Source organism: Coregonus clupeaformis, unplaced genomic scaffold (assembly GCF_020615455.1).
Source record: "Coregonus clupeaformis isolate EN_2021a unplaced genomic scaffold, ASM2061545v1 scaf0523, whole genome shotgun sequence".
In the NCBI taxonomy this organism is placed as follows: Eukaryota; Metazoa; Chordata; class Actinopteri; order Salmoniformes; family Salmonidae; genus Coregonus; species Coregonus clupeaformis.
In genome coordinates, this window is record NW_025533978.1 from 245,165 (window position 1) to 268,452 (window position 23,288).

Sequence of the window (23,288 nt, forward strand, 5' to 3'; positions counted from 1 at the left end):
ATACAAAGGCTGAATGTAATGCCTTTATTTTGAGGGAAACGCACTGTCTATTATTTAATTTGATCAGGGGGGGACAGCAAATACAAACTGCATTTAGTCCAATAAAAATACATGATATTATTAGGGTGATATATAAAAGGCAGTTGCTCCATGACACAAGAGCACTCTCTAGCGGAACAAAAGCTTACAGCACCTGGTATTCACAGGCGGTCTCCCATCCAAGTACAAACCAGGCCCAAATTCTGCTTTGCTTCCGAGATCAGACGATTTTTTTTTGATCGGCTATTCATAACCCATCATAGCTTTTACAGCTTATATTTTTTTACATATCATAGCTTCATATTTCACATCACATCTTCATTTACATCTCATAGCTTCACAGCTTATTTTTTACATATCATAGCTTCATATCACATCTTCACATCTCATAGCTTCACAGCTTATTTTTTACATATCATAGCTTCATATTTCACATCACATCTTCACATCTCATAGCTTCACAGCTTATTTTTTACATATCATAGCTTCATATTTCACATCACATCTTCACATCTCATAGCTTCACAGCTTATTTTTTACATATCATAGCTTCATATTTCATCACATCTTCACATCTCAGCATATAACACAGATTATCAGTCCACGTCATAGCTTCTTACATGCTTTTACAGCAACTGGTATTCCAAGGTGGTCCCCCATCCAAGTACTAACCAGCCCTAAACCTGCTTAGCTTCCGAGATCTGACGAGATCGGGCGTATTCAGGCTGGTATGGCCGTAAGCGAGAGAACAACTCTTGGTACACTATATAAAGAAATGAACAAAATTTACCAGTGATTCGAATTTCCGTGCAACTGAATGAACCGACTAAATACAAAGGCTGAATGTAATGCCTATATTTTGAGGGGAACGCTTTGTCTATTATTTGATTTGACCAGGGCAGCACATAAGAACTGCATTTAGTCCAATAAAAATACATGATATTATTAGGGTGATAAATAAAAGGCAGTTGCTCCATTGCACATATATTTTGAGGTAAACGCACTGTCTATTATTTAAATTGATCAGGGCAGGGCATGGCAGCACATACAAACTGCATTTAGTCCAATAAAAATACATGATATTATTAGGGTGATAAATAAAAGGCAGTTGCTCCATGACACAAGAGCACTCTCTAGTGGAACAAAAGCTTACAGCACCTGGTATTCCCAGGCGGTCTCCCATCCAAGTACTAACCAGGCCCAATCCTGCTTAGCTTCCGAGATCGGACGAGATCAGGCATATTCAGGATGGTATGGCCGTAAGCGCAGGAACAACTCTTGGTACACTATATAAAGAAATGAACAAAATGTATCAGTGATTCGTATTTCCAAGCAACTTAATGAACAGACTAAAAACAAAGGCTGAATGTACTGCCTATATTTTCAGGGAAACGCACTGTCTATTATTTAATTTGATCAGGTTAGGACAGCACATACAAACTGCATTTAGTCCAATAAAAATACATGATATTTTTAGGGTGATGAATAAAAGGAAGTTGCTCCATGACACAAGAGCACTCTCTAGCGGAATAAAAAGCATACAGCACATGGTATTCCCAGGCAGTCTCCCATCCAAGTACTAAGCAGGCCCAATCCTGCTTAGCTTCTGAGATCAGGTGTATTCAGGCTGGTATGGCCGTAAGCGCAGGAACAGCTCTTGGTACACTATATAAAGACATGAACAAAATTTACCAGTGATTCGTATTTCCGTGCAACTTAATGAACCGACTAAAAACAAAGGCTGAATGTACTGCCTATATTTTGAGGGAAATGCTTTGTCTATTATTTAATTTGACCAGGGCAGCACATACAAACTGCATTTAGTCCAATAAAAATACATGATATTATTAGGGTGATAAATGAAAGGCAGTTGCTCCATGACACATATATTTTGGAGGGAAACGCACTGTCTATTATTTAAATTGATCAGGGCAGGGCAGGTCAGCACATACAAACTGCATTTAGTCCAATAAAAATACATGATATTATTAGGGTGATAAATAAAAGGCAGTTGCTCCATGACACATACATTTTTGAGAGAAACGCACTGTCTATTATTTAATTTGATCAGGGCAGGTCAGGGCAGCACATACAAACTGCATTTAGTCCAATAAAAATACATGATATTATTAGGGTGATGAATAAAAGGCAGTTGCTCCATGACACAAGAGCACTCTCTAGTGGAACAAAAAGCTTACATCACCTGGTATTCCCAGGCGGTCTCCCATCCAAGTACTAACCAGGCCCAATTCTGCTTAGCTTCCGAGATCAGACGAGATCGGGCGTATTCAGGCTGGTATGGCCGTAAGCGCAGGAACAACTCTTGGTACACTATATAAAGACATGAACAAAATGTATCAGTGATTCGTATTTCCATGCAACTTAATGAACAGACTAAAAACAAAGGCTGAATGTACTGCCTATATTTTGAGGGAAACACTTTGTCTATAATTTAATTTGACCAGGGCAGGGCAGCACATACAAACTGCATTTAGTCCAATAAAATACAGGATATTATTAGGGTGATAAATAAAAGGCAGTTGCTCCATGACACATGTATTTTGAGGGAAACGCACTGTCTATTATTTAATTTGATCAGGGCAGGGCAGGGCAGCACATACAAACTGCATTTAGTCCAATAAAATACATGATATTAATAGGGTGATGAATAAAAGGCAGTTGCTCCATGACACAAGAGCACTCTCTAGTGGAACAAAAAGCTTACAGCACCTGGTATTCCGAGGCGGTCTCCCATCCAAGTACTAAGCAGGCCCGATCTTGCTTAGCTTCCGAGATCAGACGAGATCAGGGTGTTTTTTTTTTTTTTTTTTTTTTTTATTGTAAAATATTCATCAAATACACTTATATTATACCATGTACAGTGTTATATACAAAAAACCATACACTAGAAACTATTCTACCATAGGCAGGCGAACAATTCACCCCCTATCAAATCAAAGAACCCAAAGAAATAAAAACAAAAACCTAGTATACAAAAAACCAGACATGACTAAGACATATCAAATTCCACATATTAAATAGGCAGATTTAAAAGCATCTCCCTGTCAAATAAAAATAAACATAGAAAATATCAAAATATTCCTTTCAAAAATTATAAGTGATTCCTCCACCATCCACCCTTGCAATTAACCCACTCCCCTCTACAAAAAGTTCATCAAAATCTTCCAATCCATAACTATAAAACATATCGATGTGCTTCTTAAACAAAGCTACAAAAATACCCCACACCCTTACCCTCCTCCCTTCAAAATAAGCATAATTCCTCCCACAAAAAATAGCATACCTAACAAAACTCAATACAATATTCAACAACCTCACATTAACCCCTTTACATTCATCTCCCACTCCAAATAAAACCAATTCCTCCCACGCATTCTTTTCCAACAAACCACTCCCCCAGTTTTTACATATTATTTCCTTTACTTTACAAAACATATCTTTTAAATCCTCGCATTCTACAAATAAGTGTAATAAATTTTCTGGTGCCTTACCACATATATCACATTCTCTTTTTATTTCTTTATTTATTTGATGCAGCACTACTTTTGTGTATATCCGATTATGTCTTATTTTAAAATCGTTATTTTCACATTCCAATTTATTCCCATGTAAGTATAAGTTTTTCCATAATACTTTTCGATCCATCTTCGGAAACAGTTCTACCCACCTCTTCTCAGCAGCAGGCCTGTCAGTAACCAGTAATTGTTTATAAAAAACATTTGTTCTGACACTAGCCAATGTTTTCCATTTATCCCCATTGTCAATATATAAATTCGGTAATACATATAAATCTTCCCAAATTCCATCTCCATTAATGACAGAAACCCATTCTGCTGGAATGCTACTTTTCACCCGTTCAAATCCATTCAATATAGTACCTTTCCAAACTGTATCATCCACATCCTTCACATTGTCATAAATGGCCTGGCCTCTTAGAAACCCAGGAATAACTTCATATACAAAGTCTTTAATAAGTCTCAGTCCAGCCCTCATAAAAAGGGGATTATACAACACTTCATCATTGAACATAATTTTGGGATTTAAAAACACAGGTTGATTCAGTATTATATCCTTATGTTCACACACATATTTTACACGAGGAAGAAATTCTCCCCATGCACGTAACACTTCCTGATAAAACAGAGGAACTTGTTCATACATAGGCTTTTTCCATATCATTAATAACCCACTCTCTTCACATCCTCCATTATTATACAAATAATTCCTAAAGAACCTCTTCCACCCATATTCTTCCTCCCCATATAAATACTTCTGTATAATTTTAATTCTTAATGCTTTTCTTTTCACGTCTATGTCCACTAATTTTAGACCCCCATCTTTATATTCTGCAGCAAGTGTAGACCTAGATATTCTAGCCCCTTTGCCATCCCACAAGAAGTTAGAAACAATAGAATTAAGTTCTTTTAAAACCCACTCTGGCATCTGAAGCACATCCATGACATATACACATTTAGATATTAGTAAAGAATTTGTTACCACTACCTTTCCTTTCAATTTTAAATTCCTCCATCTCCAAAATGCCATAGTTTGTTTGATTTTATTCAATACACCTGCCCAAGTCCTATCACATGCCTCCTTTTCATCAATACCCAAAATAACTCCCCAACGCTTTAAAATAGCCATTAGCTCTTTTAAAATGATACCTACACCCATTATCATTCACTAGCCCCACATACAAAACCTCAGTCTTTTCTACATTAATCTTAGCACCTGATGCTTTCCCAAAGAGCTCAAAACACTCCATCACTCTATTTACACTTTCCACATCTCTAACAGTAATTGTAGTGTCATCTGCATATTGCTGCACAATGCTGACTCCACCCCCTGGAATAGAAACGCCTCGGATCTGGTGGTCTGCTTTAAGGAGAGCCACCAGAGGCTCAACCGACATACAATATAAGGCCGCAGACAATGGACATCCTTGCCTCACCGACCTCTCCAATGGGAAAGCATCAGTAAGTAACCCGTTACATTTTACTCTACTTACTGCAGCACCGTATAGCAGCTGTATCCAGGCCACCATTCTGCTCCCAAATCCAAAAGTTTTAAGCGTCTGCATTAGAAATGAATGTTCTACTCTATCAAAAGCTTTATTTAAATCAATGCTCAATACTACACCTCCCTCACCCTTCATATGTCTTATGACATCCCTTAAAGTGCAAATAATGTCTGCTATTTCTCTACCAGGAACACTGTAAGCCTGTGTCTCTGAAATAATACTTCCCATTACTTTATTAATTCTGTTAGCCAGCACCTTAGTTAAGATCTTATAATCTACATTTAAAATAGATAATGGCCTAAAATTTTCTAATCTTTTCCTACTTCCCTTGTTTTTATATATTATAGTTATTAAGCCAGTCGCCATCGACTCCGAGACTTCCTGAGATTGCTCCATATATTTGTACACATCTAATAAAACAGGTGCCATTATATCCACAAATGTTTTGTAAAACTCACTTGTCAGCCCATCAGAGCCAGGGCTCTTATTTCTATGAGCAGACAAAATCGCCTCCCGTATCTCTGTGACCGCCAAGTCTGTGTCACACATGAGTCTTTCATCCTCTGATATTCTGGCATCTACATAGCTCAACACCTCTTCTATACATCCTTGATCATTGCATTCTTTTTTAAAAAGATTACTATAAAAACATTCTATTGTATCTAAAATCCCCACCAGATCATTCACTGTCTCCCCCTCTCATTCTCGATTTCTGTAATATAGTTTCTAGCCTGCTTCTTTTTTCTAACCCTAAAAAGAAGGATGTACATTTCTCTCCTTCTATGGCATACTGTACTCTACTCCTTACTATTGCCCCCATACATGCACTCTTTTCAAAGTTATGTACCGCAGCCTGAGCTTCCATAAAACCTGCCATATCATAACCCTCCACCGTATCAACTTTTCCCAGCTCAATGTCTAGTCTTTTACTCAAAGCTATCCTCTCCCTCTTTAAAAGAAAATTCCTTCGTCTTGCATATTTAATGCTCAACCCTCTAATCTTCTCTTTTAGACCCTCCCACCACAAACCAATATTAACACTTTTAAAATCACTCAATATTTCTCTATTTATACAATCAGAAATCATATCAATATATTTTCCTTCTTTTAGTAGCTCAGCATTCAAACACCATACACCACCCCCTCTAGAAGGCACACTAGGACCCAGCAGGAAACCAAGAGAGGCATGATCACTTAATGTATTAAAATCATACCTAATCTTTTGTATATATTGCACTATATTTTCCGCCGCTAAACAATAATCTATGCGGCTTTGCCTGAGAACCTTCAAAACAACCTGCCTCCTTGAAAAAACTCTCTGACCTGGATGCATTCCCCTCCATACATCACTCAGACAATGATCCTTCATTATCCCCAACAATACTCGCCTAGACATGTCAGAGCGCAACAAAGTACTCCTTGACGTGTCCAGTTTTGTCAATCTAACGTTAAAATCCCCAACCAATATACAGTTACCCACACAATGTTGCTCAAGTGCCTTAAAAAATACTTCTCGGTCACTCTCATTATTAGGTGCATAAACATTCAATAAAGTGTATTGCACATTTAGAAATTCAAATTTAACACTCAAAAGTCTACCCTCTTTATCCGCATACACTTGCCTAATATTCTGTACACTATCCCTCTTAATTAATATAGCAACCCCACACGTCCTCTCCCCACCATTATTATAATAAATCAAATCCATCCATCTCTTTCTTACTCCATCCATCATACTGTCAGTCCAGTGTGTCTCTTGGAAGCATAAAATATCAGCCTGTAGTAGACTCACTGTCTGTTCTAACTTTCCCATATTCCTTAGTCCATTAATATTAACAGATACAACACTCACCATAAGTACAATTAATATGTTGATTTTTCCCATCATCAAGACCCAGTCTTTTTTCTTCTTCTTCTTGATCTTGCTCTTCCTACTTTCCCTTTGCTTCTTCCCTCACCCTTTGGACTTCACCCGCGGACACTTCACTCTCAGAGTCCTTCCTCTTCGCGGATTCCCCCTTCACATCCATACTTTCAGGAATAGTGTCAGGTACAACCCCTCCATTATCTTCATCTCCCTCACCTTCAGATGTTTCCGTTTCCTGCTCACCTCCTCCTCCTTCTCCACCATCAGGCTCCTTTCCATCTGTGCAGTAGTCATCTAGGAATTCGACATCCATGCTCGCCCCAATTCCATCCCCCTCTGTCGCAGTAGATTCACCATCTCCTCCTCCTCCACCATCCTTGTCTCCTTTTTCCCCGTCCTCCATCACGTCCCCCCTCCTCCACTCTCTCTTCTTCCATCTCCTCCTCCTGTTGTTCCATGTCTTCACCATCTGTTGGCCCAGTACACGTACAGCGCATTCTTCTCTCCCCACATCCATTACATGGTCTCTCCTCTCTCTCGACGCACTCTCTTGCATAGTGCCCTTGTGCTCCGCATCTCCGACATAGAAAATCAGGACAGTCCCGTACTACGTGGCCAGACTGAATACAAATTCGGCACACTTTAACTTGCCTGTCATGTATCACTCGAAAGTACTCAGTCCCCTCCAACGTCTCAAACTTGGTAGAATATGGTAGTGAGCGCACCACGTCTGTAAACCGAACTTTACAGAATCTTGTGCCATCAGCGATCTCTGTTCCTGGCCATAATCTCCTCTTAATCCCAGAAACCGCCTTCACACCCCATCCTTCCAATTTTGCCACGATAGTATCGTCACTAATATACACTGGTAAATTCATAAAGGACACCACCAGCTCATCCGCTGAAATGTCCCTCGCCATTACCGTGCACGATTTGATTTTTAGTCCATCCATTAACCTCTCCTTCCCATGGACATGGGACATCGTAATCTCATACTTCTGATCACCTTTAAATCTGCACCCTATCACCGTTCCACACGCCTCCTTTATCCCTCTCAGCAATTCCATCATCGTTAATTTCTTTTCCCCAGTGATATCCACCGCCACCGTACAAGTCTTATCATAGGACTTTTCCCTCGATGATGGTGCATCAGGAACTTTTCCTCCATGTCCAGTACTCTTTGTCTGTTCCATCGCGTAGGTCGTTGTATCTATTGTTGTCCGTCCGATTAACTAATTATATCTGTATTTTCCCTCCTTTCCTTCCCCCCCCAGCAAAAGCTGCTAGGGGAGAAACAACTCTTACTAATAAATCAAAAACAAAAATCAAATTCCACATAAATAACCAAACAAAAAAAGATTTCAAAACGCAGCAACCAATTCCCTCTCCTTCTCCTCCAATACCACCGCACCTGTTTCCACTTCCTCAATTACCGAAAAGGGGCGTATTCAGGCTGGTATGGCCGTAAGCGAGGGAACAACTCTTGGTACACTATATAAAGTCAATGTGTCACTCACTCTGAAAGGGACACAGAAACGTATCCACTTTGTGACACAAACTGAAGAAGCTCAACCCTTGCTTACATTTCCAATATATATATATATATATATATTGAGTCTTGTTGGGGGGAAGAGGGCATATCCTATGTTGATTTATGACAAGTTCATTGACTAGGGCCCTATAAAATAGGCGTTGCGGACCGAATCACGGAATCCAGACATTAAACCGAAATTCAACAATATTCAAACATTTATTGAACTTAGTAAGAAATCAACTAAATCTATTCAACTTGTTAGAAAACGCATTCATTTGCCCAAGTCAATCATAAGACATGAACAAAATGCATCAGTGATTCGTATTTCCATGAACTTTCTGAAACGGCACAGGAATGCCCCTGTCTGTGTGCATGTGTGCGGTGCGCGCGTATGTCTACACTTTGTGTAGCCGTTAGCGATGATGCTAATGATAACCTTCTTCTGGTAGGGAAGGAATGGCTTTCCCCAAAACCTTCGCAAGTAAATGTTAACTACAAAGTAGCCTATGACTGCCTGGCAGAATTATACCGTGATCATTTGCATCACTCCAGTGGCCATTTGTTCTACAGCAACACCGCTTAACCAAACAAAGGTCTCTTCCTGGTGCACGCTTGCATTTAAGGGTAACTACACCCCAAAATCTAAATGTCTTACATTTTTCCCAGACCTCACAAATGGTCACCTGATAGGGTTTAAACATTGTTGTGGACATAGAACATCCAATTGTGCTGTTTTGCTATTAAAAAGGTGTACTTTTGAGAGCGAAAACCTGCCAAAACAGGGACAAACGGTCAACGGGGAAATCTAAACGGAGAAAAGGGAACTTGGGAATTAACGGAATCAGGCAAAACATTGAAGGGATTTTATAGTGCCCTAATGGACTACAGACATTGACTGTCTCCTAGACTAAAAACAAAGGCTGCATGTACTGCCTATATTTTGAGGGAAACGCACTGTCCATTATTTGATTTGATCAGGGCAGGGCAGCACACACAAACTGCATTTAGTCCAATAACAATCCATGATATTATTAGGGTGATAAATAAAAGGCAGTTGCTCCATGACACAAGAGCACGCTCTACTGGGACAAAAGCTTACAGCACCTGGTATTCCCAGGCGGTCTCCCATCCAAGTACTAACCAGGCCCGACCCTGCTTAGCTTCCGAGACGGACGAGATCGGGCGTATTCAGGCTGGTATGGCCGTAAGCGAGGGAACAACTCTTGGTACACTATATAAAGTCAATGTGTCACTCACTCTGAAAGGGACACAGAAACGTATCCACTTTGTGACACAAACTGAAGAAGCTCAACCCTTGCTTACATTTCCAATATATATATATATATATATATATATTGAGTATTGTTGGGGGGGAAGAGGGCATATCCTATGTTGATTTATGACAAGTTCATTGACTAGGGCCCTATAAAATAGGCGTTGCGGACCGAATCACGGAATCCAGACATTAAACCGAAATTCAACAATATTCAAACATTTATTGAACTTAGTAAGAAATCAACTAAATCTATTCAACTTGTTAGAAAACGCATTCATTTGCCCAAGTCAATCATAAGACATGAACAAAATGCATCAGTGATTCGTATTTCCATGAACTTTCTGAAACGGCACAGGAATGCCCCTGTCTGTGTGCATGTGTGCGGTGCGCGCGTATGTCTACACTTTGTGTAGCCGTTAGCGATGATGCTAATGATAACCTTCTTCTGGTAGGGAAGGAATGGCTTTCCCCAAAACCTTCGCAAGTAAATGTTAACTACAAAGTAGCCTATGCCTGCCTGGCAGAATTATACCGTGATCATTTGCATCACTCCAGTGGCCATTTGTACACAACACCGCTTAACCAAACAAAGTCTCTTCCTGGTGCACGCTTGCATTTAAGGGTAACTACACCCCAAAATCTAAATGTCTTACATTTTTCCCAGACCCCACAAATGGTCACCTGATAGGGTTTAAACATTGTTGTGGACATAGAACATCCAATTGTGCTGTTTTGCTATTAAAAAGGTGTACTTTTGAGAGCGAAAACCTGCCAAAACAGGGACAAACGGTCAACGGGGAAATCTAAACGGAGAAAAGGGAACTTGGGAATTAACGGAATCAGGCAAAACATTGAAGGGATTTTATAGTGCCCTAATGGACTACAGACATTGACTGTCTCCTAGACTAAAAACAAAGGCTGCATGTACTGCCTATATTTTGAGGGAAACGCACTGTCCATTATTTGATTTGATCAGGGCAGGGCAGCACACACAAACTGCATTTAGTCCAATAACAATCCATGATATTATTAGGGTGATAAATAAAAGGCAGTTGCTCCATGACACAAGAGCACGCTCTACTGGGACAAAAAGCTTACAGCACCTGGTATTCCCAGGCGGTCTCCCATCCAAGTACTAACCAGGCCCGACCCTGCTTAGCTTCCGAGATCGGACGAGATCGGGCGTATTTTTTTTTTTTTTTTTTTTTTTTTTATTGTAAAATATTCATCAAATACACTTATATTATACCATGTACAGTGTTATATACAAAAAACCATACACTAGAAACTATTCTACCATAGGCAGGCGAACAATTCACCCCCTATCAAATCAAAGAACCCAAAGAAATAAAAACAAAAACCTAGTATACAAAAACCAGACATGACTAAGACATATCAAATTCCACATATTAAATAGGCAGATTTAAAAGCATCTCCCTGTCAAATAAAAATAAACATAGAAAATATCAAAATATTCCTTTCAAAAATTATAAGTGATTCCTCCACCATCCACCCTTGCAATTAACCCACTCCCCTCTACAAAAAGTTCATCAAAATCTTCCAATCCATAACTATAAAACATATCGATGTGCTTCTTAAACAAAGCTACAAAAATACCCCACACCCTTACCCTCCTCCCTTCAAAATAAGCATAATTCCTCCCACAAAAAATAGCATACCTAACAAAACTCAATACAATATTCAACAACCTCACATTAACCCCCTTTACATTCATCTCCCACTCCAAATAAAACCAATTCCTCCCACGCATTCTTTTCCAACAAACCACTCCCCCAGTTTTTACATATTATTTCCTTTACTTTACAAAACATATCTTTTAAATCCTCGCATTCTACAAATAAGTGTAATAAATTTTCTGGTGCCTTACCACATATATCACATTCTCTTTTTATTTCTTTATTTATTTGATGCAGCACTACTTTTGTGTATATCCGATTATGTCTTATTTTAAAATCGTTATTTTCACATTCCAATTTATTCCCATGTAAGTATAAGTTTTTCCATAATACTTTTCGATCCATCTTCGGAAACAGTTCTACCCACCTCTTCTCAGCAGCAGGCCTGTCAGTAACCAGTAATTGTTTATAAAAAACATTTGTTCTGACACTAGCCAATGTTTTCCATTTATCCCCATTGTCAATATATAAATTCGGTAATACATATAAATCTTCCCAAATTCCATCTCCATTAATGACAGAAACCCATTCTGCTGGAATGCTACTTTTCACCCGTTCAAATCCATTCAATATAGTACCTTTCCAAACTGTATCATCCACATCCTTCACATTGTCATAAATGGCCTGGCCTCTTAGAAACCCAGGAATAACTTCATATACAAAGTCTTTAATAAGTCTCAGTCCAGCCCTCATAAAAAGGGGGATTATACAACACTTCATCATTGAACATAATTTTGGGATTTAAAAACACAGGTTGATTCAGTATTATATCCTTATGTTCACACACATATTTTACACGAGGAAGAAATTCTCCCCATGCACGTAACACTTCCTGATAAAACAGAGGAACTTGTTCATACATAGGCTTTTTCCATATCATTAATAACCCACTCTCTTCACATCCTCCATTATTATACAAATAATTCCTAAAGAACCTCTTCCACCCATATTCTTCCTCCCCATATAAATACTTCTGTATAATTTTAATTCTTAATGCTTTTCTTTTCACGTCTATGTCCACTAATTTTAGACCCCCATCTTTATATTCTGCAGCAAGTGTAGACCTAGATATTCTAGCCCCTTTGCCATCCCACAAGAAGTTAGAAACAATAGAATTAAGTTCTTTTAAAACCCACTCTGGCATCTGAAGCACATCCATGACATATACACATTTAGATATTAGTAAAGAATTTGTTACCACTACCTTTCCTTTCAATTTTAAATTCCTCCATCTCCAAAATGCCATAGTTTGTTTGATTTTATTCAATACACCTGCCCAAGTCCTATCACATGCCTCCTTTTCATCAATACCCAAAATAACTCCCAACGCTTTAAAATAGCCATTAGCTCTTTTAAAATGATACCTACACCCATTATCATTCACTAGCCCCACATACAAAACCTCAGTCTTTTCTACATTAATCTTAGCACCTGATGCTTTCCCAAAGAGCTCAAAACACTCCATCACTCTATTTACACTTTCCACATCTCTAACAGTAATTGTAGTGTCATCTGCATATTGCTGCACAATGCTGACTCCACCCCTGGAATAGAAACGCCTCGGATCTGGTGGTCTGCTTTAAGGAGAGCCACCAGAGGCTCAACCGACATACAATATAAGGCCGCAGACAATGGACATCCTTGCCTCACCGACCTCTCCAATGGGAAAGCATCAGTAAGTAACCCGTTACATTTTACTCTACTTACTGCAGCACCGTATAGCAGCTGTATCCAGGCCACCATTCTGCTCCCAAATCCAAAAGTTTTAAGCGTCTGCATTAGAAATGAATGTTCTACTCTATCAAAAGCTTTATTTAAATCAATGCTCAATACTACACCTCCCTCACCCTTCATATGTCTTATGACATCCCTTAAAGTGCAAATAATGTCTGCTATTTCTCTACCAGGAACACTGTAAGCCTGTGTCTCTGAAATAATACTTCCCATTACTTTATTAATTCTGTTAGCCAGCACCTTAGTTAAGATCTTATAATCTACATTTAAAATAGATAATGGCCTAAAATTTTCTAATCTTTTCCTACTTCCCTTGTTTTTATATATTATAGTTATTAAGCCAGTCGCCATCGATTCCGAGACTTCCTGAGATTGCTCCATATATTTGTACACATCTAATAAAACAGGTGCCATTATATCCACAAATGTTTTGTAAAACTCACTTGTCAGCCCATCAGAGCCAGGGCTCTTATTTCTATGAGCAGACAAAATCGCCTCCCGTATCTCTGTGACCGCCAAGTCTGTGTCACACATGAGTCTTTCATCCTCTGATATTCTGGCATCTACATAGCTCAACACCTCTTCTATACATCCTTGATCATTGCATTCTTTTTTAAAAAGATTACTATAAAAACATTCTATTGTATCTAAAATCCCCACCAGATCATTCACTGTCTCCCCCCTCTCATTCTCGATTTCTGTAATATAGTTTCTAGCCTGCTTCTTCTTTTCTAACCCTAAAAAGAAGGATGTACATTTCTCTCCTTCTATGGCATACTGTACTCTACTCCTTACTATTGCCCCCCATACATGCACTCTTTTCAAAGTTATGTACCGCAGCCTGAGCTTCCATAAAACCTGCCATATCATAACCCTCCACCGTATCAACTTTCCCCAGCTCAATGTCTAGTCTTTTATTCAAAGCTATCCTCTCCCTCTTTAAAAGAAAATTCCTTCGTCTTGCATATTTAATGCTCAACCCTCTAATCTTCTCTTTTAGACCCTCCCACCACAAACCAATATTAACACTTTTAAAATCACTCAATATTTCTCTATTTATACAATCAGAAATCATATCAATATATTTTCCTTCTTTTAGTAGCTCAGCATTCAAACACCATACACCACCCCCTCTAGAAGGCACACTAGGACCCAGCAGGAAACCAAGAGAGGCATGATCACTTAATGTATTAAAATCATACCTAATCTTTTGTATATATTGCACTATATTTTCCGCCGCTAAACAATAATCTATGCGGCTTTGCCTGAGAACCTTCAAAACAACCTGCCTCCTTGAAAAAACTCTCTGACCTGGATGCATTCCCCTCCATACATCACTCAGACAATGATCCTTCATTATCCCCAACAATACTCGCCTAGACATGTCAGAGCGCAACAAAGTACTCCTTGACGTGTCCAGTTTTGTCAATCTAACGTTAAAATCCCCAACCAATATACAGTTACCCACACAATGTTGCTCAAGTGCCTTAAAAAATACTTCTCGGTCACTCTCATTATTAGGTGCATAAACATTCAATAAAGTGTATTGCACATTTAGAAATTCAAATTTAACACTCAAAAGTCTACCCTCTTTATCCGCATACACTTGCCTAATATTCTGTACACTATCCCTCTTAATTAATATAGCAACCCCACACGTCCTCTCCCCACCATTATTATAATAAATCAAATCCATCCATCTCTTTCTTACTCCATCCATCATACTGTCAGTCCAGTGTGTCTCTTGGAAGCATAAAATATCAGCCTGTAGTAGACTCACTGTCTGTTCTAACTTTCCCATATTCCTTAGTCCATTAATATTAACAGATACAACACTCACCATAAGTACAATTAATATGTTGATTTTTCCCATCATCAAGACCCAGTCTTTTTCTTCTTCTTCTTGATCTTGCTCTTCCTACTTTCCTTTGCTTCTTCCCTCACCCTTTGGACTTCACCCGCGGACACTTCACTCTCAGAGTCCTTCCTCTTCGCGGATTCCCCCTTCACATCCATACTTTCAGGAATAGTGTCAGGTACAACCCCTCCATTATCTTCATCTCCCTCACCTTCAGATGTTTCCGTTTCCTGCTCACCTCCTCCTCCTTCTCCACCATCAGGCTCCTTTCCATCTGTGCAGTAGTCATCTAGGAATTCGACATCCATGCTCGCCCCAATTCCATCCCCCTCTGTCGCAGTAGATTCACCATCTCCTCCTCCTCCACCATCCTTGTCTCCTTTTTCCCCGTCCTCCATCACGTCCCCCCTCCTCCACTCTCTCTTCTTCCATCTCCTCCTCCTGTTGTTCCATGTCTTCACCATCTGTTGGCCCAGTACACGTACAGCGCATTCTTCTCTCCCCACATCCATTACATGGTCTCTCCTCTCTCTCGACGCACTCTCTTGCATAGTGCCCTTGTGCTCCGCATCTCCGACATAGAAAATCAGGACAGTCCCGTACTACGTGGCCAGACTGAATACAAATTCGGCACACTTTAACTTGCCTGTCATGTATCACTCGAAAGTACTCAGTCCCCTCCAACGTCTCAAACTTGGTAGAATATGGTAGTGAGCGCACCACGTCTGTAAACCGAACTTTACAGAATCTTGTGCCATCAGCGATCTCTGTTCCTGGCCATAATCTCCTCTTAATCCCAGAAACCGCCTTCACACCCCATCCTTCCAATTTTGCCACGATAGTATCGTCACTAATATACACTGGTAAATTCATAAAGGACACCACCAGCTCATCCGCTGAAATGTCCCTCGCCATTACCGTGCACGATTTGATTTTTAGTCCATCCATTAACCTCTCCTTCCCATGGACATGGGACATCGTAATCTCATACTTCTGATCACCTTTAAATCTGCACCCTATCACCGTTCCACACGCCTCCTTTATCCCTCTCAGCAATTCCATCATCGTTAATTTCTTTTCCCCAGTGATATCCACCGCCACCGTACAAGTCTTATCATAGGACTTTTCCCTCGATGATGGTGCATCAGGAACTTTTCCTCCATGTCCAGTACTCTTTGTCTGTTCCATCGCGTAGGTCGTTGTATCTATTGTTGTCCGTCCGATTAACTAATTATATCTGTATTTTTCCTCCTTTCCTTCCCCCCAGCAAAAGCTGCTAGGGGAGAAACAACTCTTACTAATAAATCAAAAACAAAAATCAAATTCCACATAAATAACCAAACAAAAAAAGATTTCAAAACGCAGCAACCAATTCCCTCTCCTTCTCCTCCAATACCACCGCACCTGTTTCCACTTCCTCAATTACCGAAAGGGGCGTATTCAGGCTGGTATGGCCGTAAGCGAGGGAACAACTCTTGGTACACTATATAAAGTCAATGTGTCACTCACTCTGAAAGGGACACAGAAACGTATCCACTTTGTGACACAAACTGAAGAAGCTCAACCCTTGCTTACATTTCCAAAATAAATATTTATATATATATATATATATATATTTGAGTCTTGTTGGGGGGAAGAGGGCATATCCTATGTTGATTTATGACAAGTTCATTGACTAGGGCCCTATAAAATAGGCGTTGCGGACCGAATCACGGAATCCAGACATTAAACCGAAATGCAACAATATTCAAACATTTATTGAACTTAGTAAGAAATCAACTAAATCTATTCAACTTGTTAGAAAACGCATTCATTTGCCCAAGTCAATCATAAGACATGAACAAAATGCATCAGTGATTCGTATTTCCATGAACTTTCTGGCACGGCACAGGAATGCCCCTGTCTGTGTGCATGTGTGCGGTGCGCGCGTATGTCTACACTTTGTGTAGCCGTTAGCGATGATGCTAATGATAACCTTCTTCTGGTAGGGAAGGAATGGCTTTCCCCAAAACCTTCGCAAGTAAATGTTAACTACAAAGTAGCCTATGCCTGCCTGGCAGAATTATACCGTGATCATTTGCATCACTCCAGTGGCCATTTGTTCTACAGCAACACCGCTTAACCAAACAAAGGTCTCTTCCTGGTGCACGCTTGCATTTAAGGGTAACTACACCCCAAAATCTAAATGTCTTACATTTTTCCCAGACCTCACAAATGGTCACCTGATAGGGTTTAAACATTGTTGTGGACATAGAACATCCAATTGTGCTGTTTTGCTATTAAAAAGGTGTACTTTTGAGAGCGAAAACCTGCCAAAACAGGGACAAACGGTCAACGGGGAAATCTAAACGGAGAAAAGGGAACTTGGGAATTAACGGAATCAGGCAAAACATTGAAGGGATTTTATAGTGCCCTAATGGACTACAGACATTGACTGTCTCCTAGACTAAAAACAAAGGCTGCATGTACTGCCTATATTTTGAGGGAAACGCACTGTCCATTATTTGATTTGATCAGGGCAGGGCAGCACACACAAACTGCATTTAGTCCAATAACAATCCATGATATTATTAGGGTGATAAATAAAAGGCAGTTGCTCCATGACACAAGAGCACGCTCTACTGGGACAAAAGCTTACAGCACCTGGTATTCCCAGGCGGTCTCCCATCCAAGTACTAACCAGGCCCGACCCTGCTTAGCTTCCGAGATCGGACGAGATCGGGCGTATTCAGGCTGGTATGGCCGTAAGCGAGGGAACAACTCTTGGTACACTATATAAAGTCAATGTGTCACTCACTCTGAAAGGGACACAGAAACGTATCCACTTTGTGACACAAACTGAAGAAGCTCAACCCTTGCTTACATTTCCAATATATATATATATATATATTTGAGTCTTGTTGGGGGGGAAGAGGGCATATCCTATGTTGATTTATGACAAGTTCATTGACTAGGGCCCTATAAAATAGGCGTTGCGGACCGAATCACGGAATCCAGACATTAAACCGAAATTCAACAATATTCAAACATTTATTGAACTTAGTAAGAAATCAACTAAATCTATTCAACTTGTTAGAAAACGCATTCATTTGCCCAAGTCAATCATAAGACATGAACAAAATGCATCAGTGATTCGTATTTCCATGAACTTTCTGGAACGGCACAGGAATGCCCCTGTCTGTGTGCATGTGTGCGGTGCGCGCGTATGTCTACACTTTGTGTAGCCGTTAGCGATGATGCTAATGATAACCTTCTTCTGGTAGGGAAGGAATGGCTTTCCCCAAAACCTTCGCAAGTAAATGTTAACTACAAAGTAGCCTATGCCTGCCTGGCAGAATTATACCGTGATCATTTGCATCACTCCAGTGGCCATTTGTTCTACAGCAACACCGCTTAACCAAACAAAGGTCTCTTCCTGGTGCACGCTTGCATTTAAGGGTAACTACACCCCAAAATCTAAATGTCTTACATTTTTCCCAGACCTCACAAATGGTCACCTGATAGGGTTTAAACATTGTTGTGGACATAGAACATCCAATTGTGCTGTTTTGCTATTAAAAAGGTGTACTTTTGAGAGCGAAAACCTGCCAAAACAGGGACAAACGGTCAACGGGGAAATCTAAACGGAGAAAAGGGAACTTGGGAATTAACGGAATCAGGCAAAACATTGAAGGGATTTTATAGTGCCCTAATGGACTACAGACATTGACTGTCTCCTAGACTAAAAACAAAGGCTGCATGTACTGCCTATATTTTGAGGGAAACGCACTGTCCATTATTTGATTTGATCAGGGCAGGGCAGCACACACAAACTGCATTTAGTCCAATAACAATCCATGATATTATTAGGGTGATAAATAAAAGGCAGTTGCTCCATGACACAAGAGCACGCTCTACTGGGACAAAAAGCTTACAGCACCTGGTATTCCCAGGCGGTCTCCCATCCAAGTACTAACCAGGCCCGACCCTGCTTAGCTTCCGAGATCGGACGAGATCGGGCGTATTCAGGCTGGTATGGCCGTAAGCGAGGGAACAACTCTTGGTACACTATATAAAGTCAATGTGTCACTCACTCTGAAAGGGACACAGAAACGTATCCACTTTGTGACACAAACTGAAGAAGCTCAACCCTTGCTTACATTTCCAAATATATATATATATATAAATATATATTTGAGTCTTGTTGGGGGGGAAGAGGGCATATCCTATGTTGATTTATGACAAGTTCATTGACTAGGGCCCTATAAAATAGGCGTTGCGGACCGAATCACGGAATCCAGACATTAAACCGAAATTCAACAATATTCAAACATTTATTGAACTTAGTAAGAAATCAACTAAATCTATTCAACTTGTTAGAAAACGCATTCATTTGCCCAAGTCAATCATAAGACATGAACAAAATGCATCAGTGATTCGTATTTCCATGAACTTTCTGAAACGGCACAGGAATGCCCCTGTCTGTGTGCATGTGTGCGGTGCGCGCGTATGTCTACACTTTGTGTAGCCGTTAGCGATGATGCTAATGATAACCTTCTTCTGGTAGGGAAGGAATGGCTTTCCCCAAAACCTTCGCAAGTAAATGTTAACTACAAAGTAGCCTATGCCTGCCTGGCAGAATTATACCGTGATCATTTGCATCACTCCAGTGGCCATTTGTTCTACAGCAACACCGCTTAACCAAACAAAGGTCTCTTCCTGGTGCACGCTTGCATTTAAGGGTAACTACACCCCAAAATCTAAATGTCTTACATTTTTCCCAGACCTCACAAATGGTCACCTGATAGGGTTTAAACATTGTTGTGGACATAGAACATCCAATTGTGCTGTTTTGCTATTAAAAAGGTGTACTTTTGAGAGCGAAAACCTGCCAAAACAGGGACAAACGGTCAACGGGGAAATCTAAACGGAGAAAAGGGAACTTGGGAATTAACGGAATCAGGCAAAACATTGAAGGGATTTTATAGTGCCCTAATGGACTACAGACATTGACTGTCTCCTAGACTAAAAACAAAGGCTGCATGTACTGCCTATATTTTGAGGGAAACGCACTGTCCATTATTTGATTTGATCAGGGCAGGGCAGCACACACAAACTGCATTTAGTCCAATAACAATCCATGATATTATTAGGGTGATAAATAAAAGGCAGTTGCTCCATGACACAAGAGCACGCTCTACTGGGACAAAAGCTTACAGCACCTGGTATTCCCAGGCGGTCTCCCATCCAAGTACTAACCAGGCCCGACCCTGCTTAGCTTCCGAGATCGGACGAGATCGGGCGTATTCAGGCTGGTATGGCCGTAAGCGAGGGAACAACTCTTGGTACACTATATAAAGTCAATGTGTCACTCACTCTGAAAGGGACACAGAAACGTATCCACTTTGTGACACAAACTGAAGAAGCTCAACCCTTGCTTACATTTCCAATATAAGATATATATATATATATATATTTGAGTCTTGTTGGGGGGGGAAGAGGGCATATCCTATGTTGATTTATGACAAGTTCATTGACTAGGGCCCTATAAAATAGGCGTTGCGGACCGAATCACGGAATCCAGACATTAAACCGAAATTCAACAATATTCAAACATTTATTGAACTTAGTAAGAAATCAACTAAATCTATTCAACTTGTTAGAAAACGCATTCATTTGCCCAAGTCAATCATAAGACATGAACAAAATGCATCAGTGATTCGTATTTCCATGAACTTTCTGGAACGGCACAGGAATGCCCCTGTCTGTGTGCATGTGTGCGGTGCGCGCGTATGTCTACACTTTGTGTAGCCGTTAGCGATGATGCTAATGATAACCTTCTTCTGGTAGGGAAGGAATGGCTTTCCCCAAAACCTTCGCAAGTAAATGTTAACTACAAAGTAGCCTATGCCTGCCTGGCAGAATTATACCGTGATCATTTGCATCACTCCAGTGGCCATTTGTTCTACAGCAACACCGCTTAACCAAACAAAGGTCTCTTCCTGGTGCACGCTTGCATTTAAGGGTAACTACACCCCAAAATCTAAATGTCTTACATTTTTCCCAGACCTCACAAATGGTCACCTGATAGGGTTTAAACATTGTTGTGGACATAGAACATCCAATTGTGCTGTTTTGCTATTAAAAAGGTGTACTTTTGAGAGCGAAAACCTGCCAAAACAGGGACAAACGGTCAACGGGGAAATCTAAACGGAGAAAAGGGAACTTGGGAATTAACGGAATCAGGCAAAACATTGAAGGGATTTTATAGTGCCCTAATGGACTACAGACATTGACTGTCTCCTAGACTAAAAACAAAGGCTGCATGTACTGCCTATATTTTGAGGGAAACGCACTGTCCATTATTTGATTTGATCAGGGCAGGGCAGCACACACAAACTGCATTTAGTCCAATAACAATCCATGATATTATTAGGGTGATAAATAAAAGGCAGTTGCTCCATGACACAAGAGCACGCTCTACTGGGACAAAAGCTTACAGCACCTGGTATTCCCAGGCGGTCTCCCATCCAAGTACTAACCAGGCCCGACCCTGCTTAGCTTCCGAGATCGGACGAGATCGGGCGTATTCAGGCTGGTATGGCCGTAAGCGAGGGAACAACTCTTGGTACACTATATAAAGTCAATGTGTCACTCACTCTGAAAGGGACACAGAAACGTATCCACTTTGTGACACAAACTGAAGAAGCTCAACCCTTGCTTACATTTCCAATATATATATATATATATATATATATATGAGTCTTGTTGGGGGGGAAGAGGGCATATCCTATGTTGATTTATGACAAGTTCATTGACTAGGGCCCTATAAAATAGGCGTTGCGGACCGAATCACGGAATCCAGACATTAAACCGAAATTCAACAATATTCAAACATTTATTGAACTTAGTAAGAAATCAACTAAAACTATTCAACTTGTTAGAAAACGCATTAATTTGCCCAAGTCAATCATAAGACATGAACAAAATGCATCAGTGATTCGTATTTCCATGAACTTTCTGAAACGGCACAGGAATGCCCCTGTCTGTGTGCATGTGTGCGGTGCGCGCGTATGTCTACACTTTGTGTAGCCGTTAGCGATGATGCTAATGATAACCTTCTTCTGGTAGGGAAGGAATGGCTTTCCCCAAAACCTTCGCAAGTAAATGTTAACTACAAAGTAGCCTATGCCTGCCTGGCAGAATTATACCGTGATCATTTGCATCACTCCAGTGGCCATTTGTTCTACAGCAACACCGCTTAACCAAACAAAGGTCTCTTCCTGGTGCACGCTTGCATTTAAGGGTAACTACACCCCAAAATCTAAATGTCTTACATTTTTCCCAGACCTCACAAATGGTCACCTGATAGGGTTTAAACATTGTTGTGGACATAGAACATCCAATTGTGCTGTTTTGCTATTAAAAAGGTGTACTTTTGAGAGCGAAAACCTGCCAAAACAGGGACAAACGGTCAACGGGGAAATCTAAACGGAGAAAAGGGAACTTGGGAATTAACGGAATCAGGCAAAACATTGAAGGGATTTTATAGTGCCCTAATGGACTACAGACATTGACTGTCTCCTAGACTAAAAACAAAGGCTGCATGTACTGCCTATATTTTGAGGGAAACGCACTGTCCATTATTTGATTTGATCAGGGCAGGGCAGCACACACAAACTGCATTTAGTCCAATAACAATCCATGATATTATTAGGGTGATAAATAAAAGGCAGTTGCTCCATGACACAAGAGCACGCTCTACTGGGACAAAAGCTTACAGCACCTGGTATTCCCAGGCGGTCTCCCATCCAAGTACTAACCAGGCCCGACCCTGCTTAGCTTCCGAGATCGGACGAGATCGGGCGTATTCAGGCTGGTATGGCCGTAAGCGAGGGAACAACTCTTGGTACACTATATAAAGTCAATGTGTCACTCACTCTGAAAGGGACACAGAAACGTATCCACTTTGTGACACAAACTGAAGAAGCTCAACCCTTGCTTACATTTCCAATATATATATATATATATAATATGAGTCTTGTTGGGGGGGAAGAGGGCATATCCTATGTTGATTTATGACAAGTTCATTGACTAGGGCCCTATAAAATAGGCGTTGCGGACCGAATCACGGAATCCAGACATTAAACCGAAATTCAACAATATTCAAACATTTATTGAACTTAGTAAGAAATCAACTAAATCTATTCAACTTGTTAGAAAACGCATTCATTTGCCCAAGTCAATCATAAGACATGAACAA

The 23,288-nt window shown here is 40.3% G+C and overlaps 8 non-coding genes and 2 pseudogenes across 8 annotated transcripts; all 10 read right to left on the minus strand.

Annotated features, from left to right (window-relative positions):
* Nucleotides 1–662: 662 nt before the first annotated feature.
* On the minus strand, nucleotides 663–781 carry LOC121562895 (annotated as a pseudogene).
* A 404-nt stretch (nucleotides 782–1,185) lies between these two features.
* LOC121562894 lies at nucleotides 1,186–1,304 on the minus strand. Its single transcript, XR_006658801.1, has one exon. It is a non-coding gene; the product is annotated as a 5S ribosomal RNA (ribosomal RNA).
* Nucleotides 1,305–1,574: 270 nt separating this feature from the next.
* On the minus strand, nucleotides 1,575–1,683 carry LOC123484985 (annotated as a pseudogene).
* A 547-nt stretch (nucleotides 1,684–2,230) lies between these two features.
* LOC123484982 lies at nucleotides 2,231–2,349 on the minus strand. Its single transcript, XR_006658804.1, has one exon. It is a non-coding gene; the product is annotated as a 5S ribosomal RNA (ribosomal RNA).
* A 7,224-nt stretch (nucleotides 2,350–9,573) lies between these two features.
* LOC123484983 lies at nucleotides 9,574–9,691 on the minus strand. The gene has a single exon (XR_006658807.1). It is a non-coding gene; the product is annotated as a 5S ribosomal RNA (ribosomal RNA).
* A 7,986-nt stretch (nucleotides 9,692–17,677) lies between these two features.
* On the minus strand, nucleotides 17,678–17,796 carry LOC121559327. Its single transcript, XR_005998747.1, has one exon. It is a non-coding gene; the product is annotated as a 5S ribosomal RNA (ribosomal RNA).
* Nucleotides 17,797–18,953: 1,157 nt separating this feature from the next.
* Nucleotides 18,954–19,072, minus strand: LOC121559316. Its single transcript, XR_005998737.2, has one exon. It is a non-coding gene; the product is annotated as a 5S ribosomal RNA (ribosomal RNA).
* Nucleotides 19,073–20,235: 1,163 nt separating this feature from the next.
* On the minus strand, nucleotides 20,236–20,354 carry LOC121562267. Its single transcript, XR_005999464.2, has one exon. It is a non-coding gene; the product is annotated as a 5S ribosomal RNA (ribosomal RNA).
* Nucleotides 20,355–21,518: 1,164 nt separating this feature from the next.
* On the minus strand, nucleotides 21,519–21,637 carry LOC121562256. The gene has a single exon (XR_005999454.1). It is a non-coding gene; the product is annotated as a 5S ribosomal RNA (ribosomal RNA).
* A 1,162-nt stretch (nucleotides 21,638–22,799) lies between these two features.
* On the minus strand, nucleotides 22,800–22,918 carry LOC121562269. The gene has a single exon (XR_005998749.2). It is a non-coding gene; the product is annotated as a 5S ribosomal RNA (ribosomal RNA).
* Between the last annotated feature and the right edge of the window lie 370 nt (nucleotides 22,919–23,288).